This window comes from Geospiza fortis, unplaced genomic scaffold (genome assembly GCF_000277835.1).
Source record: "Geospiza fortis unplaced genomic scaffold, GeoFor_1.0 scaffold294, whole genome shotgun sequence".
NCBI lineage: Eukaryota > Metazoa > Chordata > Aves > Passeriformes > Thraupidae > Geospiza > Geospiza fortis.
The window spans coordinates 1,218,454-1,224,143 of record NW_005054407.1 but is presented as its reverse complement, the minus strand read 5'-3'; positions in this window follow the sequence as shown (position 1 = coordinate 1,224,143).

Below are 5,690 nucleotides of genomic sequence, written 5' to 3'. Positions count from 1 at the left end.
CGGGGAGCGGGGAGGCGACGCCGCGGCGAGCGCGTTCCCTTCGTTCCCGGGGGGATTACCGCCGTTATTAGGTGTGCATGCGGGGCCACCGAGGGTTTTTTGGTGCCAAGGCTGGCTGTAGCTCTGGGGATGCTTTTTTTTCCGGTTAAACTTCGGGTTTTGTTTTCGGCGAAATTGCGTGTTTGGCTGATCTTAAAAAAAAAACCATAATAATTAGAAGGCGGTATAATTGCGTACGTGCAAAGATGTGCACGTGTTCGTATTTGCATATTAATTGCTGTTGTGTGCTGTCTAGATTGTAGTACATATATAAATCTAGTAGTACATAGTACATAAATGTAGTAAATCTAATGGTGTTATGCACACAGGAACATATGGAGTACACCCCATGTGCACAGCACAGAGGTTGGAATCCAGCTGTAACTCAAGGTAATACTAGATGTATGTGTCCCTCTGTTTTCCTGTTCTAGTGTAAGCATTGAACACTACTCTGTCTGTGGTATGTGATTTCTGCACATCTGTATCTTCAGCAGACCTCTGTTAACTCATATCTTAACATCCCAACATGCTAAACCCAAAAATGATTGCTAAAAAATAGTCTTTTTGTAATGTTCAGCCTTTCCCTAAAAGGCATATTCATCTTCTCTGCAAACATCAAAGGAGTGTGACTCAAATCTTGTTTCCCTAGGCCTGAAATAAGCAAGATGTGTTTTTTGGATGGAAGACAGATTTCTTACATGAACCACGTAATTTTCCTGGCCTTGTAGAAGCTCTTGGAAATCTTCTCAGTGGGACAAAGTAGTTACTTATATTCTTAAAGGATCATTGACTTTCCCGTTTTGATGCAAATGCAGTTAATTCAGTGGAAGGTTTTGCATGGCTTTAGATTGTGTTCCAAGGTGGTAGTTTCAGTCAGGAAAAAATACCAAACCACACCCCATACAGGTGTGTAGGTGTTTTTGGTTTTTTTTCCACCTACATACACTCTTTTAAGCTTTCTAATATGCAACATGGAATTTATGATAGTAGAACAAAAAAAAAGTCACAGATACTGAACAGATCATGAGATGTCTTGCAGGAGTTTCTTATAGCCTCACTATTTTAGAAAAATATCTTTCTTTTGAAATAATAATTCTGCATTTTGAATATATGGGATTCTATGCTTGCATTTTTTAGGCCTGTCATATTTATAGCATCTGCCGTGATTCTCTAAGCTATTTTTCTCTCTGACACACAAAATTAGACACACATAAAACCTTTTTTATTCATAACAGAGAAAGAAAATCAAATTTACATGACCTTGTCAGCTAGGCTGAGCTTAACTCCTTCCTGAAACTGTTTTGGAGAAGTTGACATTTCATAACTCTGAAATCATGTTAAAAGCTATCATGTTAAAGTCATCATTATAGATATATTTTAGTTTAAATTTTTTTAATCCTGTACTAGTGAGATATTAAAAAGCATAATAAGTAGAAAGTCTGATTTAATAAAATCTTACTTTCAAGTTGTTACACTGCTAGATGATTTTAGTGGCATGTGGGAGATTTAAATAGTTATTAGTGTAGAACTATCATGCTGTTGTTCCATTCATTCTTATTCTTAGTCCAAAAGTATTTCTGGCAGTGAAAAGTTATATCTGAATATTTGAACTAGAACTGTCATTTTAAACCAAAGCAAAAACATCAAAAAGTAAATAATACTAAATTTGTGATTTTTTTTAATTCTAGTGTTGCCTCTTGCTAATTTATTTTTCATCTACCTTTCATTAAACTGGGAAATCCTAAACTCCTTTAAACTGAAATACTTAGAAAGAAAGTTGGAAATAACTAATATAATCCTCATGTGGAGTACAAGTAGAGGGACCTGAGTGAGGATGGAGCCAGAGTAAAGATAGTTCAACAAATGCATATGAGGCATACATGCATTATATGTACAACCTGTAAGTGTTCAAGTCTACCCTCTTTCTGTAGTACTTCAGTTTATAACATAGGCAGGAACAGTTGATCAAGCATGTGGAATCAGATATGGGGAAACAGGAATTTGGAGGTTCCAAACTTGGTGAATGAAATATATTGGAACAGAAGGATAGACACTCTTTATGAAAGAGAAAGAAAGTGTTGAAATAATTTCATGGTAATGCACTAAAACATGTTAAGGAGTGAAGACTATTAACAATAGTGCAATAAAAATGTTAAATTTGAGGGTCAAGATGAGATAGTGTCCACTTGAATGAAAATCATTGAGCAAAGTGTAGGAAAAATGCTAGGGATACAATCTATTATGAATCTGCTAGTCCAGATTGGAGGTGGAAAATAATGCCTACAAATATGGGGGTGAGGGGAAATAAAGCTAAAGCTGAGATTGTGTGATCATGCAGATTTGGGTTATTTCTTATGGGCAAGCATCAGCAGAAAGTTCAACCAATGTTGCTGGGGATGACATGAATTTCATCATGATAGAGGATAGCTTCTTTTATGGAACAGATATTGAGCAAGCAAGAGACATGGATAAATCAGATTAAATTGTAGTAAATTATAGGATCTGCAGGATAAACTAATGATAGAAAATAAATATAATGGTTTTGAGCTTTTCTACTTCATGTGAAGTTTCAAGACCAAAGAATGTGAAGGATCCGTAACTGCAGTCCAGTGTTTCAGAAAGGCAAACTCAGAAATAAAAAACTTTAGTGAGTAGTGGAAGAAGAATTCAGATAAGAAAAATGCTACTTAATGTAAAAAAGAAAGCAGGTGTAATTGAATTTTTACAGTGGAGAAGAAGGGGAGAAATAAAATAGTCCACCTAAACTGGAATGAAAGAATTCCCAGAAGGTGGAAACCTTAAGCAAGTTATTAAAAGTAAGCACAAAACCTAAAGAGAATGGAAAAGAGATACTGATTAGCAAGAAGAAATCTGCATCAATAATTAGAAGGCATAAAACCAAACTGAGAATGGTCAGAAACCTTGTTAAACCAAAACTTGCACAGAAAGCTGAAATAGAGTAAAAAATTGTTAAGCAATGTAAATAAAATGAGAACTTAAGAAGTGGGATGGTTGTTAATGCACGGGGTGGGCATTAAGAGTAAAATAGGCTCAGACCAAATAGGTAAAAAGAAAAGTTGCCTCTGTTTCTGGTAAGAAGATGTGTAAATTTTGTTGTCTAGTGAAAGTAGGAATAGGGTAAGAGAAATCCTCAGTGTGTTGTGGCACAGGCATTTGGTCCAGCAGTTTTATGTCCTAAAATGCTGAAAGGATCAGCTCCTTTGTAATACACATAGCACTGATTAAAGGGTATAAGATAAGTGGGTCTGGACAGAAATTTTAGACAAAATTAGAGGTGCTTCTGAGAAACAGATGTGTTGAGATACATACATACATATATATATATATATGTATACATACTATGTAAATATTTAACAATTTTAGTGTTATTTTCTATATTCTAACATGTCAGTCTTTCTAAATTCAATTCATGTCTGTCTATATATTGCTTTTCTTTTGGTCTAGGCTGATATAAATAGTGTGAAATTCAGTAATGCATTCTACAAACTCATGAATTAAAACTTTTGCTATAAACTGGGAAAATCCAAGTCTATAAAAATTTCAGAAATTTAAAGCTAGTAGTCAATCAGGAAGGGGTTAGATGTCGCTATTATAAATTAAGTACTTATATAAAGGGAAAAGAAAAATGTGATTTTTTTGATTTATTAGGCAGGATGTCATAATAGGTAAGAAGGCCTTATTAGGATAATGTAAAGGATGTGCTTTTTCATGAGTTCCTGGATGGTTCTAGTTGTATATTCAAAGAAGATACTAAAATATAGTCTAAAGATCAGGAAGAAACTATGGTAATTGAGGCATGGAAAATGTGTCTACAGAAGAGAGATTAAAAAAAAAGTAAAGGGATACCTAACCAAATAGATATTGAAAGGACATGTGAGTTCTTACAAATTCATTTTTAGTTAAATGCTAAAAAACACCCAAAAAACTAAACAAAACAGAATGTATTTGAACTGAAGAGGGATGTTGGCATGCCATCAAATGCATATGCATTGATTATAAAACCTAGGAAAGGGAAGAAGTTTACTGACTGTCTGAGACTGGAAAGGTCTTCCAAATAGGTAATCAGGCCAACAAAGTTTTGGTTTTTTTTAATAGAACTTGAAAATAAAAAACTTTGTAATTGAATGGGACAGTTCGCGTTAGAAAAGGTACATTTGTGGCAAGTTGGAAAGGAAAGGGCTTTTTGAAGATGTTGGAATATGTTTTTTCTACACTTATACTGTATCTCTTCTCTGCCTGAGGGCTTACTGCAGGCTCTCAGGTCAGGTAGGATGTTTTCTCCCTTTATTGTATAATTTAGATTCTGAGTTATGTTAATTTCTTTCTTTCTTTTGTTCTGCTTTGTATAGTGGGACATGTATCTCCTAGAACATTCTGCAAAGAAGTTCTCACATATTTCCTCCTGTTGAGGGGCTCTCCACAGACCATTGGCAGTGCCCTTTTTGCCCTTTATTCTCTTCTTCCTCCCTTTTTTCTTTTTCCCCAAGGAAGATTTGAGGTTTGTCTTTTGTTCTTTACTGCAAATTAAAGAATTAAAGGTTTTGAGTCAGTGGGTAATACCATCTGGACCAAAAGTTCTGTAGATCCCTTTTTTTTAAAACTAAATATTAAGTGTATTGTAACTCTCAATTGTGAGAATGTAGAAGTGTAGATAGCCCCTTCCAGCAATATGCTTCTATTACTACTTAAGAAAATCAAATTGAACTCAGTTCCATTACCTCAAAAATACTAGCTAAATTTTCAGCATTTTCAGTAGGACATGGCATGGATTAAGTGGCATACTGCAAAAAAATCTCTCTGAAATTTCCTGAACTATTCTGTCATTATACAATAGTTCTGACTTTTCATTTCTCTTATCTCCTTGCTATACTTAGGATTATCAAATAATTAAAATTATTTCATGTGAAATATGTCTAATGTAAGGTACCTAATCTATCCATAATAACTGAAATAAAAGGATTTTGATTTCTTCTGGATATGAACACTTCCTCTGGGATAGCTTCTTAGTTTTTCTGGTGGAAGTTGTAGAGTAGGAAAAGAGGTTTATTAATATCCTTGCATAGAGGAGTAACCTTAAGGTACAAATCTGTTAGGCTATTATTTTCTTTATGCTTTAATTTTCTTACACTAAGCAAAACATATTTAACAGGAGAAACTCAGAGAAATACCAGGTGTTTTCTGCCTTAATGGTTAAAACACTGAAGAGAAGGAGCAGGCTTAAAATTTCTACACCACATTAGTTAGCAAAAATTTGAATATGATTAGTATACTCTCCCTCAAACAGAGGACCTGACCTGTCCCACCCTTCTTCACTTTGTGGAAGTTGAGCGTCCCATGAGAATTTCTAATGATCTGTTCCTCACAAGCAACAAAACCAGGGGAAGTCAGAAATTGAAAATCGGGGATTATGTGTAAATTAGACTTCCAAGTGATTCAGTAGTATTAATGTTATTCCTGGTGTCTTTGAAAAAGATTGCTGCAAGACATAGAGCAAGAAATGTTGATCCTTGAGGCACATGAATTTGCCCAGCAAGAACTTCATCAGTCTTAATGGTTTCTGAATACTGGATCTAGGCTCTGCAAATGAGAGGTAGGACTACATATCTATACATATATGTACACATATATAT